This window comes from Arvicanthis niloticus, chromosome 8, assembly GCF_011762505.2.
Source record: "Arvicanthis niloticus isolate mArvNil1 chromosome 8, mArvNil1.pat.X, whole genome shotgun sequence".
Classification (NCBI taxonomy): domain Eukaryota; kingdom Metazoa; phylum Chordata; class Mammalia; order Rodentia; family Muridae; genus Arvicanthis; species Arvicanthis niloticus.
The window spans coordinates 54,898,422-54,912,933 of record NC_047665.1 but is presented as its reverse complement, the minus strand read 5'-3'; the positions used below and the strand labels follow the sequence as shown (position 1 = coordinate 54,912,933).

The following is a 14,512-nucleotide window of genomic DNA, read 5'->3' as shown; positions in this document are numbered from 1 at the left end:
ATAGGTAATTATTCAATGTTATAGTTACTACAGTAATATAGAGACCATGAAGAGAAAAGTTATTTAAAACTAATTGTTTTAGTGTCAGTAGCTCTAGCTTATGGAAGAAACCACAATCATATAAATCACTTAACTGGTTCTGGTTGCTCTCCATGGTTGCTTTGAGTCAACCTCATTCCCCCCCCCCCACATGCTATTGGTTAAACATTGAACAGACACTAGGAATTAGACTCTGTCCATCCTTTTTAACCCTGTATAAATGAAAGAAAAAGTATGTAGTCTTTACATGATCAGAAGAGTGAAGAGCAATGAGTTTCAAACAGCAGTGTGTGGGACTCAATGATGGCCACCTCATGCCACTACTTACCAAAATCCAGAGCTAACAAAAGGTGAAGGGTTGGGGTGGCACATCTCAAAAGAAAACTGACACATGATATGTAGGAGCTGAACTCTCCATTTTCATCTCTGGTTCACAGTTTCTACCAGCTGGGGCTATTCCATGTTAAGAACAAAAACAGGTAGAACTTACCCTAACAGGATCTGATTAGGCCATTAGTGAAAGATTATTCTCAGATATTGGTGATTTATTGATCTAAGCACTGTCTTCCCTGTTTCAGTTCATTTCCCAGCTTCATTCTAAATATGAAAGTCATAACGCCACAGAGCTGCCTCACAGCTTCCTTGATTTGATACTAATAAAATTGGGAGTTGTTTCTCTGTTTATCTCTATAATACAGGATAGCTTCCTTCCTTGTTTGCAGTAAGGATAAACACTAGAAAATAGGTGTGTCAGGAGTTACTGGAAATGAGAAACATAGAATAGGCAGAAGAGTATGTCTGTTCTCCTGCAGGACACCTCCAGCAATTCCCAGTAAATGTTGAAATTGAGATAAGTAGACTTTGCCACATAATACTGACAACTGTGGGAGATTTACATGCATGTAAAATATAAAAACTTGGAGAGCTCTGACCTGATGGAAGATTCTATGAACTATTGGATCCTGTACTGATAGATGAGACTATAACATGAAGTATGTAAAGTGGAGAACTTAGTAGCCTAGAAGCAAGTCGAGAGTCTACAATCTTGCTTAGACTATTCTACTGTGTGATATTGGAAAAGTTAGCTGAATTTTGCATCCATGCATGTACCTCTTGGATAACTGTGAAGATTGTGACAGAACGTAGTTGTTTTGAAGTAACCAAAGTAGTGGAAAGGACAAGAGAGAGCAATGTGTTCATCTAAAGTTTCACCTTGACAAATCCCCTCCCTTCTAATAAAGTGAGGCTGATGTTGGGAGAATAGTATGAAAACCACCATCTTTTTATTGTAATTTTATTAAAGAAAGTTTTTAGAATTATTAAACTGTATGGGCATGCTTATATTTGACTTTCTGCTCTACCCTTAAGAAATAAATTCTCGAGCCATGACTCAAATGTAAAGAGAAGACAATGATTTAAAATGCTACTGTAGAAAGATAGATGTCTGCTAAGAATAAACTTGGGCTTTAAGTGATGACAGATCCAGTAAAACCCTCTTACATAATGATGGGAGTTCACATTTCTAAATGCAAATTTGAAGACTATAAATTTACCCACCCACAATTTGTTTTGTGACACAGAGTAAAGGTCTGCATTCCAAAGATTTAAAGTACCACAGCAGAATCAGTTCAAGCCCTCTTCCTGATCTCACTCTTATTGACATCCAGATTTTGTTTTCTATTTTATAACTGGAAATATTAACTGTGTCTTGACTGCCTCTGCTAGCAGTGAATATATATATATATATATAATTGTAGCTTCATAGAATTAATTGGGTAGTGTTTCTTCTGTTTCTATTCTGTGGAATAGTTTGAAGAGAATTGGTATTAGGTCTTCCTGGAAGGTCTGATAGAATTCTGCACTAAAACCATCTGGTCCCGGACTTTTTTTGGTGGGGAGACTTTTAATGACTGCTTCTATTTTCTTTATAATTTTCTTTGGAAAAGCAGAATATGTGGTATGCTTGCATAGGGCTGAAGGTAATGATTGTGAGACATTTTAGGATGTAATTTAAGAGATTTTCTTGTACACATTTCTCATGCATTGTTACATTTCAAAGTTGGTGGAATGAAAGTTCTGTGTCTTCCTTTGGAAAATTCTCATAAAAACACCTAGGAGGAATCCTCATAGAAACCTGTACCACATTACTCCCACATTTACTATGGGGACATTTCCACTCTGGTCATTTTATTCTGTCACACTACTATGTCAATAATGCATGAGTGGACAAGATGGTTCAGCAATAAAAGTGAAGCTTGCAGGATTAAAGACAGCTACCAAAAAGGTTTCTATGTTACCCAGCTGGCCGGTCCCTGATATTTGAAAAAAGTTACATAGGGTATTTTAAAGTAGCAGTTGTCACCACCACTCTTAGACAAGTCAACCATCTTGTGGCTACAAGGTCCAATCATATGAACAGGTATATCACAGGGCTTTTCTATGGCTCCAAAATTTGGATAAGAACCTATTTTGTAACATAGGTCCCAGTTGTTGGAAGTTTCTCAAAGAATGTCAAACAACAAAGAGTTGATTGAGACAAGACCTTTTGCATAAACTGAAAGCTACCATAACCTTTTCTAAAGATGAGATGCAATTAAACTTACAGATGTCCAGCAAAATTTTGGTGTCTTACCCTGTCAGAAGCAATCCATCCCCTAGGACTGGCCCAACACCAAACTCCTATCATTGTTCAATTAACCTCTAGATCAGCTACTTCTGCCCTGGTTAAACAATACCCAGTGACCTTGGAAACAAAAGGGGAAATTATGGTCCATTTTTCCTGGCTTAAAGATACAGACATCTTAGTGTCCTACCAGACACTCTGGAATATGCCTCTCCAACCTATGAAGAAATCTAGGACTTCTGATTCTCATGAATCTGATTTTTCTAGAGAAATAGGTCTACACTGTTGTGGATCTGAAAGATGCACCACTGTTCAGCATTCCATTGACAGGGGTGAGTGATTGATCTGAACTACATTGTTGCATTTAAATGGACAGACCCACTGGGAGTTTACAACAGGTAACATACCTGGACCAGATTGCCCCAGGATTTAAACACACTAAATACAGACTTCTTGTTCTTCTATCAGAGGTTGCCCAAGAAACCTCATAAAAGGTTACTGAGGTACTTGTGTATGAGTTACAATTCTTAGGTTATAAACTATTGGCTAAGAAAGCCAAAATTTGTTGTAAGCTACCTATCTTGGCTAGCAGCCCAAGGGAGGCAAAAGAAGCATGTCTCAGAAAAGGGTTGTTGCCATTCTTTGGATCTCAACTCCAAAAACCAAGAGACAGATTTGAGTGTTCCTATTTGCAGCTGGATATTGATGCCTCTGAACACCAGAGTTTGTGGACTGAGACTAAACAAAAGACAAGAGGGATTTTAACCCAAACATTTGGGCTATAGAAATGCCCTGTGACATACCTGTCCAAATGAGAATCCTATAGCCACAGGATGGTCCAGTAATCTAAGAGTTGTGATAGCTACTGCTAATTTAATAAAGGAAAGAAAACAATTTAACTCTCACTCAAGATCTTATACTCATAGCACCCCATGAACCATTTTAGGCCTTACTCCATGGATAACCAAACCACTGGCTATCTATTGACTGTGACCCAGTACTAAGTTCTACTTCTGGCCCACCCTCAAGACTGGTTTGAGAAACCCATCATCATCAATTCAGCTATACTTTTGCCTCAAGCACTCATCCAAGACTGTCAGAAGGAGAAAAATGAAAGTAGGTATCATGGGAGTTTCAGTAGTTACTTTAACCAAACCAGGTATCTCAGCCCAGAGAACACAACTGATTGATCTGAACTCAGGCTATCAGATAGGGAAAAGAAAAGAGTTCACAACTGTATACACAGACAGAAATCAGTATGATTTCATACCATCTATGCCCACATTGTAATGTATAAAGAAGAATTCTCATGGATGGGAAAAATTATGTTAGAAAATCTTGACTTTCCCAGGCTATTTGGCTTCCATTACAAATTGCTAACCTCAACTGTTGTGGTTCTGACTTTGCTTCCCAAAAGACAACTTTAAAACCAGTGTGGCTTGTTTGTACTCTGATGACATACCACAACATGGTACTGCCTGAAACTCTGTGGTAAAGAAGAAATGATAGAGATGTCACAGGGAAAGATCATTCTTCTAGAAACAATTGGACTGTTGGGAAACTAACCTTCACCAGACTACTCATCTCAGGTCCACAGAACTTTCAGAGTTGCTCAGACCAAGGTATGTTATACCTAGACTGGCCAGCTTAAGTTGGGATGTCTCAGCCAGATACCAGCTTTGTACTGAAGTGAATATAAAACAAGAACTCTTATCCAGGAAGGGGTCCAAATGAGAGACCAACATTCTCACAAACTCTCGAAAACTGACTTCACCAAGATCCAGTCTGTTGAAGGGATGATACAGTTAGTTGCTGGTTTTTAAAGATACCTTTTCAGGATGGTTATAAGCACTCTCCACCTGGACTCTAACTGCTTAAATAGTAGCTAAAACACTCCTCTAGGAACTGGTCCACTGCTTTGGCATCATTTTAGCAATGGAATCAGACCATGGCCCGGCTTTTCTAGCTAAAATCTTTCAATTAACAGCTAACGCTTTAAACTTCATTTTACCTATAGACCTCAGAGATGACAAAAATAAGCAAAATGCTAAAATAAACTCTAACAAAACTCTCCTTAGAGTCCAGCAATGATGGAGAGACCTATTGACTTGCTCAGATTCAGCCTGTTACCTCCCATAGAAGGAGCCATTTACCCCCATCCCCCCAAAAGATTATCTCTGAAGGACTTCCCTCACTGCTTCCCAGACTCAGAGACCAACAGTTGGCAGAACTCTCTAGCCATTCCTCTCTCAAGTCACTATAAGCATTTCAGTCGTGCATAAAGGGTATTTGTTGAAATATTTAAGAGACTCAGCCAACCTCTGAGTCTACCACCAGTTTCCCCTTGTTCCAGTCTGATGATAGTGTCTGGGTCAAGCATATAACCCAGGAGGAACTAAAATCAACTCAGAAAGGAATCCATATAGTGATTCTATCCACTCCTATGGCTGTGTAGGTAGCTGGCATTAAACAGTGGATTCACCACACTCAGAACAAGAAAGTGATAGCTATGGATGCTACCAAATGACGTGTTTCTGATGACAGACACATGGAAATCAATATTTAATTGGGTCCCAGGACCTTTCATTCCCTGGCCCTCTACCTTCTTTTGGGACTTTTGTTTTACATTATGGTATGAACACAGGGTCATGGTCTAACCACCCTCGGGCCTAGACTGGGAACAGGGGAAAACAGATACAGGGATGGTATTAGCCAGTGTGACTAAAGACCGGCAATCTCATACTCCATCTTTACACACACACACACACACACACACACACACACACACACACACGTATGAGCAATATAAATTTTTAACTTTGTGATTAAAATAGACTTTATAATTCTGTGCCATCCTGCAGCTTCCTCTCCCCACTAAGTTACCAGAAACAACGAATTTCCATTTGTAAAAACTGGGTCATAAAAATGAGGCTTTCATAAAATATTCCTTAAAAGAATTCTGGCCTTTGGAAAACAAAACAAAACAAAACAAAACAAAACAAAACAAAACAACAACTGCAGAGTCAGATTCTGTGCCACAGCAATGGACCCTGGGGATAGAGTTGATCATTCCTAGCCAAAAATCAGCCAGGGTTTCTGGTTATGCTTAGACAATCAGCCACTGTACAATATATAGATAAGAACTACCCAGATTGTCTGCCCATTGACTGACAAAACTCACTATGGCTGAGGTCAGCCCAAATTAATGTTACAAGACTTATAAGGGAATAACATTTATCTAATATCTGAAACCTTTAGCCTAGGCACTTCCCTTTATACTGATGCCTGCTATTCTGCCTCATGTGTGATTTCATATGGATAACAATATTACTGGACCTCTGAGGCAACTTGGTGGGCATGTAGTAGTGGTTTGACTAAACATGCCTCTTCGGATATTTTCCCAAGTAAGTATACTGGTTGATCAGGACCTGAGGCCTTACAGCATCAGTTAGATTCCATTACAGAAATGATCCTACAAATCTGTAGAGACCTGGACATACTTCTTATGAAATAAAGAAAACTATCTCTAGCTTTGAAGGAAAATCAATTGTTTCTATCCAAATTAATCAATGGTAATTTTTAAAAACAACCTTGCCATGGTTGGGAAATAATTGGTACCACTCTCTGCTCTCCTGGTCCCCCAAGTTACCTACTCTGCTATTGGCACTGGCTAAACTTTAGTTCTCATTCTAATTGGATTAACAGCATCTTAAACTAAAACAGGATAAGTCCATGATTTTACTCATTCAGTAAGGCCACTGGGAAATGTAGCAGGGCCCTCGACCTTAGTAACCCCCTAGAACTTAGCACAACTGACTACAGGATGGAGATTTTATTCAGGCTGTAAAACTAAACTTGTAGACTGCACCACCTGCCAAAAACTAGTATCCTAAATGCTCAGTATAATCATAGGCCAGCTAATAAAGACTTTTTATTGGCTTAAATCTATGTCCAATCAGTCTTCTCTGCTGAATACCCCAAGTCAGGTAAAATTCAACTTTTGAGAAAGTGCTTCTGTCTATGTTATTCATTCTACTTATTGGAAGCTCTGTAAGGCCTTATGGAAAAGAAAAGCAAGAAATCTGATTCTAGGAACTGATGCCTTGTCATTTAATTAAGGGGCTTGATGGTGATTTTTAAATTCACATCTCTCAGCACATCTTCATTTAAATCATACCCTTTCTTCCTCCTCTAGGTTCCTGCAAGTAAGATTTTTTGAGTCTACTAAAGTAGCAATAGATACTGGGTTCCACCATATTGATTCTGCTTATGAGTACAAAAATGAAAAGGAAACAAGACAGGCTATTTGAAGCAAGATTGCAGATGGTGTTGTGAAGAGAGAAGACATATTTCTCACTACAAAGGTATTGTGTGTATAGTAGGCTTGTGTATGAATTAATGAAGGGTGATATAAAAAATCTGAAATTATAGTACTGCCTTGGTGAAGTATGCTTGTTGGTGTGATATTTATTCATATATTATCACATATAAATCTTAGTTTCATCCAGTGAGAAACAGGCTTCTTACTCTATAGAAATGTATGGTTTCCAAATCCCTTTCTTTCCTGAGCTCAGTTTCAGTGCAGCATAACTCAGTTGGATCTGTGAACGCAGAAATCAACTTGCTCAACTTCGGGTTTTTTATGGCTTGGGTGGCTTAGAATGTCCTGAACATTTAAAATATTAATATTTTTTCTTTTCTACTGAAAATAACAGGATATCAGAGTTCATGGAATGTTAAATGACATCTATCTAGTTCATGGAAATGTGTGTCTAATGATTATTAAGTGTACAAAGCACATTTTAATGACTTATATTAATAAAAAATGCTAACATATTTCCAGGGAATTGAAGAAATGGGATACTTATAAAAATCTAGCTTTTGTGTATGCTTCGACTAGGAGGTGGCTCTATTAGGAGGTGTGGCCTTGTTGGAGTAGCTGTGTCACTGTGGGTGCCGGCGGCTTTAATGTCCTAGTCCTAGCTCCCTGGAAGTTAGTCTTCTCTTAAAGGCCTGCAAATAAAGGTGTAGACCTCTCAGCTCCTCCTGTACCATTCTTGATTGGATGCTGTCATGCTCCCACTTTGATGATACTAGACTAAATCTCTGAACTAGTAAGCCAGGACCAATTAAATGTTGTTTTTTAAGAGTTGCCTTGGTTATGGTGTCTGTTCACAGCAGTAAAACACTAACTTATACAGTAGTTGGTATCAGGAGTCAGGCATTGCTGTGATAGGTCTGAACATGCTTTTGTCTGGAAGAATGTAGATTTTGGGACTTTGGATTTGAATTCTTTAAGTGGGGCTTTATGGGCTATCCTAATAAGAATGTGAAAGATTTTGTTGCTGAGATTGATTTGAACTGTGCAGACCCAGCCCAAGATGGGTCAGTGGAGAAGAATTTCAGTATGTGGCTGTTTTGTGGTATTTTGGTGAGTAATGTAGCTGCCTTGTGCCATTATCTGAAGAGTCTACCCAAGGCTAAAAAAGAGATTTATATGAATTTCATTGAAAAAAGGAAATCTGGAAAAACACCAGGAGAATCTTTGTTCTCTGGTTAAGTCTCATTAAGAGCATTTTAAAGAAGCATAGCAAGCTTAGAAAGAAAAAAATGTGAAATATATGGTTCAAGTATTATTACTTCACACCAGGAATTGAAATGAAGCTGATCCTGTGTCCAAGGATATTAAATTGAACTAAGGGAGTAGTGACCATGGGGTAAGATCCCACCTAGCTAAGTTTAGGACCAGGCATGATAGTAATGGTAGTAAAAGGTAGTAATGCCTTTAATTGCAAAAGACTGAGGAAAGCAAATCTCTGATTCAAGGTCAGCCTGGGACTAAGTAAGTTTTAGATCCAGGCATGGGGTACATACCTTTAATCCCAGCGTTTACGAGACTGGCATGAGTTCAAAGTCAGTCTACAGAGCAAGTTCCAGGACAGTTAAGCCTAGGCAATGAAGAAGTTGAAAAACAGATAGCTTGTGATAATGTAATAGAACAAGGGGACCGTGTTCCAGCCACAAGAATCAACAAAACTCAGCAGCTTTGCTCATTTGACTCTGGGTTTATGGTCAAGAGGAGAAGACTACCGGGACAATTAATGGTGCTTAGCTGGAGGTAAGAAATTAGTAGTAATTAAGAGACCAGCATCACTGAAGCAAAATCTTCTGGGAACTGTTTTCTGAGAGTACAAAGAAGCTATGTTCCAGAGATAGCCAAGGTTGTGCCTCATGCTGCAGCTGCACTTCGAAATTTGTAAGAGTTCCCAGGTGGTGCTAGTTTTGAAGGCATGAAGGGGTCGTGGAAAGCAGCTGATGCTTGGCATTGTGAGAGGCCATGGAAGGCCATTGGTGAAGGTGCAGCCTCAGTTGCAGTTCACAGCCCAGAACTGAAAGGATTATGCACAGAAATTGATTCTTGACACCATGAAGAGAGCCTGTAAGAGGCTATTGGTGAAGTCTAGTTGCAGCAGAAGACCCCAGTGTATTGGAGATGCCAGTACCATGGGATGGGCACCAAGAACAGCAGCAGCAGTGAAGTCAAGCAGAACCTAGAGTGCTACGAAGCGCAAAGCTGGAGAAGTGACCCAAGCCCTTTTTTTGGAGCCTAGAAGATCATGTGTGGATCTCAGACAATGGAACAAGAAGCAGTAACATTGAAGGTGCCTTAGAGACCAGAGATATTCAAGATGCCACAGCCGTGAGATACCTGCTGAAAAAAGTTGCTAACAGGTAGTGGAACAAGCCTAGGAGAAAGAAATTTGTTGCTGTCGACAAAGATGAAAAAGGAGTTGGAGATCTGAAGACTACTTTGACATCAGACACGAAGATGCAGATATTGGAGTTTTCCCAACTTATTTTCTGTCTTTGTGGATTACAGTTAAGTGTTTGGATGAATCTCAGAAGAACCTTGAACTTTGGACTTTTAGCATTGTCAACACTGTTATAGACTATGGGGATTTTGGAAGTTGGACTAAATGTACTTTGTATTATGCTACATTTCCATATGGCACGCAAAGACTCGAATGTTTGAACAAGCCAATAGGGGGCCAAGAAATGGAATGAAATGGCTTGTATATGCTCGGGTTAGGGAATGACTCTTAGGAAGTGTGGTTTGTTGAAGTAGGTGTGTCACTGTGGATGTGGACTTTAATATCCCGTTCCTAGCTACCTGGAAGCTAGTCTTTTCTTAGTGGCCTGCAGATGAAGATGTAGACCTCTCAGCTCCTCCTGCACCATGCCTGCCTGGTTGCTGCCATGCTCCTGCCTTGATGATACTGGACTGAATCTCTGAACCAGTAAGCCAGTCCCAATTATATGTTGTCTTTATAAGAGTTGCCTTGATCATGGTGTCTGTTCACAGCAGTAAAACCCTAAGACAATATTCAGAGGTTTGAATATTATGTCTTGATAAATTTTATATCTTTAGTAGTTTTTTTCCCATATTAATTCAACTGACTATTAGTAACCAGCAATATTCTGAAGTTCACATACATATACACATCTGAACTGAAGTGCATAGTATTCCCTGTGGTTATCATTTTCTACTCATTACAAAATTTCTCAATTCTGATTATTTTTAATCTAAGACAACTTCCATTCTTTAGCCCTACAGCTTTGGTGTACATTCCATCGACCAGAACTGGTTCGAGTTGGCTTAGAAAGATCACTGAAAAACTTTCAACTAGATTTTGTTGACCTCTATCTTATTCATTACCCGATATCAATTAAGGTATGCCATTTGCATCATGTAGCCTAATTAACTTTGTCTGTGCTATTGATAAATGATGCTGTTCTCCAATTACTACATGGATGTTTACTTTTCTGTTTACTGTAGCATCCTAAGGCCATTGCAATGGGTGGGATGCATGTCTTAGCTGAGATTTCTATAACAATTGCTTTTATTACAGCCATCAGAGGGGAAATTTACAGAAGATGAAAATGGAAAAGTGTTGTTTGAGACAGTAGATCTCTGTGCTGTATGGGAGATGAGTCCATAAAGGTGAGACCACAGAGAACCTGAAACGAGAATGTCAGGGCATGATTTCATGATTTCAGTTATAAAAATAGAGTGTGCACTCCTTGAGTCTAGGAATCATCCTGTGTTCACAGGTGTTTCCCTAATGCAGTGGGACAGAAAACCTGAATAAGTAGAGAGAAAAAAAGAAGTGAAGACTGGAATATAATTGAGAAGGGTCTCTCTAAAATACCATACATGGGTGTGTTTTAATAAAATCTGTGCCTATGTCCTTCTCTCCAATTCCTCCTGACCCTCACTGTCCTCTTAATCTATGAGCTCTTCTTTAAATCCAGAGTCCACTTAGTACCACTTGTATGTGCATGGCTGACATACTCCAAGATGGACATGCTATCAGAAGCTACACATGATTAAAACAATTTCTCTCTCCTCTAACAGCCATCAATTAATGATAGCCCTTTAGCTAGGAGTAGGAATCTGTAAGACCCATCTGATTAATGATGGAATTATGAATGGTTCTAAACTTGTGAGGACTGTTCATGCAGGTACAGCTGCTTTGAGTTCATGTGTACAAAATCCTGACGTATTAAGAAAAATCAAACGTGTATCACAGCAGTCCTCCACTACATTTGGGCCTCATCATCCTTCTACCTCCCACTCTCATGATGATCTCTGAGCCTTAGAGAAAAACCTTTGATATAGATTTCTAATTAAGACTGATCAATCTACAGTCTCTTATGTTCTGTACTTTGACCAATTGTGAGGTTGTATAAATTGCCATCTACTACAAAAAGGAGCTTTTTGGTATGGATTGGGAGCTACACTAGGCTGTAGAAATAAAGATAAATATGTAGCAGGCAGTTTATTTGTATATCCATTTAGCAGAAGTATAATAGTTTCTCCTTGAGGACCTATGACCTAGAAAACTACAGATTAGTGGGTTGGTTAACAGAACCAGACATAAATTATATCTTTTAGAGTCATCCTTAAATCTGATCAGAAAGTGGTCAGCAACTCTTGAGTAACCACTGTAAATTAAGGTTACATAATGTTAACAAATATTGATTTATGAAATTACAAATTCAATCTCAGGCTCTTTTAAGAAGCTGTGCCCACAGCAATGAATGAATCAGCTAGAAAAATAAGTAGAGTTTTGCAACACTCCAGCTGTTTACCTCTGAGCCTATGTGAACTCAAACCAGCTCTGTGTGAGGTCATAAACCTGTAATCCCAACCCAAGCCCATTCTCAGTCTCTCACCACAACCTTGGTTTTCTCTCACCACAACCTTGAACTTTTACCTAAATCCTGAGACCCACAACTACAGCTCCTTCATGATGGGCACCAAATCAGACAGGTCAATTTGAGGTCAGAGAACTGTAACTCCAGCACACAGTCCCTTCCATGCCTCTAGGAATCCATATACTATATAAATTCTATAAGCAAATCCACTTGTCAAGCTGAGATCACCTCACCTACTCTACCAGGAAAATTTCCATATGTATTCTTAGGACACCCAACTTTACAGACGCAAGCTAAGCTGAGGATGCACTCTAGATCAAGCCAAGCACTCACCCAGCTCAGTGTCAGATACTTGCTCCAAAATGTAGAATCCACTGGTATAGCTATTTCCAGACTTCAAGCTCTAGAGCCCAAACCCCAGCTTGGTGTGGGTCCAGAGCCAAAGCATTGCTTCCATCGAAAGCCAGAGCCACACACAGGTTTGAAACAGTCTTCAGAAACTGAGGTGAAACAAAGTGACTGCCCATCACAGAGGAAAAGCTCAGCAGTAAGATAGCCTTGGAGCTAGGATAAGAAGGTAATAATTCACAAGAGAAACCCAGCAATCAGGAACATAGACCTGGATAGAGTCTAATATTACAGTTGATATTTTCCTCTGAGGTGAGGTATGGAGACAGAGCTTGAGACTCATAACACCAAGCTAGCAAAACAAAATGACATAATAACCATAATACTGTCTAGTCCTGCCACAATATTTTAAACATTCTCACTGAAAGAAGACATTTCTTCCTCATTGTTTGGCAAGACTTTCATACAATAAATCCTAACCATAATGTTCCCCCTCTTCAGTCCTCTCAGCCCCCACCACTTCCCTCTTTTTCAGATCCACTCCCTTTCATTTCCTCATCACAAAAGAAAAGGCCTCTGAAGACAACAGTCAGCAGAACAAAACAAGATACAATGAGAAAAGGCAAAAGTCCTCATAAGGAGGCTGGACAAGGCAACCGAATAGGAAGAAAAGGATCCCAAGAGCAGGCAAAAGAGTCAGATATAACATCCACTTTTACTGCTATGAGTCCAACAAAATACAAAACAAACAAACAAACAAACAAACAAACAAACAAAACCCCACCAAGATAACATGGTATGGTTATACCATATATACAGAGGAACTGGTGCAGATCCCAGCAGGCCCTGTGCTTGCCATATCAGTTTCCATAAGTCCATGTGTGTCCTGATTGGTTGATTGGACCATGTTCTCTATTCCCTCTGATTCTTACAATCTTTCTTTCCTCTCTTCAACAGGATTCCCAACTTCCAAGGAGAGGGACCAGATGGGGTCCTCTAATTTAGACTTTCCATAAGTCTGGCTAGGAGTCTCTGTAGCCACTCCCAAATGTGTCTGGAGGAAGCCTCTCTGATGATGAGTGCACAAAGTACTGATTTATGATTGTCACAGAATATCATTAAGAATCATTTTATTGAGTCTTTTAGGAGTGACAGTAGTGTTTGGTTGTATCTTAGGTCTCTATACATCCTGTTCTGGCCATCCAAGCACGGTAGACCATGGGCATTGGCTTTTTGTTGAACCATTTTTTGTCCATTTCCACAACTTCTATGCCACCATTGCCCTAGCACATCTTTCAGAAAGAAAAGATTGTAGGTCATGGGTTTTGTGGCTGGATTGGTATACAAGTTTCTCTTTCTAGTAGCCTGCATTATACCTTTTGTCTCCAAAGAGACTAGAACCTATGGTTGAAGGCTACATGCAAGGACCAGATGGACCTCTCTATTCAATGAGGTGCATAGATATTGTTTTCTATAACAGGGCCTCATTATCAAGGAAGAGTTTCTTAAAATACTGAAAAGGATAAGCAAAAGATTGAATTCCTAGTGTTTCAAGTCCCAGTACAAAACACAGGTAACATAAAAATCCAAGATGACCTGCCCTATTCAAAATTAACAATCCCAGAATAATGCCTCCCAAATTAGAAGGGTGTTTATAAAATTCTACTTAAAGAATTAAAAACAATTTAATCAAACACAAAGCTCAGTGGAGAGCTTCACAGGTTGAATGTAACATAGGAAGGACAAACTATCACAGGGTGACAACAAGGTACAAGAATTGCTCACTTAATTAAAGAAAAGCACTTTAAAAAAATGAATGGATCATTTAGGATCTCTGAGAGGTAATTTTAAAGGGATTATTTTATTTATATTCGGTCTTTAAAAATCCCAGCAATAGATGGGGTTCATTACTGAACTGGAAAGTTCTTCCTAAGTTGCCCTTGGTACTATGGTACTGTACAGTTATTGTCAAGGGAAGCTTGCCAAAGCCACTTGCTGCAACCAGAGAGATCCTATCATTATGAAGCATCCATATTTACAGTACATTTTTCTTCATTTTTAATTACTTTTGTTTTTTTTTAATACAGTCATTATTCCTTTCCTGGTCCATAATCCCAGTTCCTCACCCCATTCCTCCTCCCTTCTGTCTCAGAGGATGCACCCCTCCCCACACCAGGCCTCCTCACACCCCAGGGCCTCAAGTCTCTCCAGGGTTAGCTGCTTCATCTCCCACTGAGGCCAGACCAGGCAGTCCTCTGCTGTATATGTGTCAGGGGCCTGTGA

General features: G+C 39.4%; 1 pseudogene across 1 annotated transcript in view; it reads left to right on the top strand.

Moving 5' to 3' along the window:
• The first annotated feature begins 308 nt into the window (after positions 1-308).
• Positions 309-14,512, top strand: part of LOC117713719 (aldo-keto reductase family 1 member C13-like) — a 48,473-nt pseudogene continuing 34,269 nt past the window's right edge. The window contains exons 1-3 of the transcript XR_013112253.1: positions 309-396; positions 6,869-7,026; positions 10,278-10,394. The product of XR_013112253.1 is annotated as an aldo-keto reductase family 1 member C13-like (transcript). The remainder of the gene's footprint in view (positions 397-6,868; positions 7,027-10,277; positions 10,395-14,512) is intronic.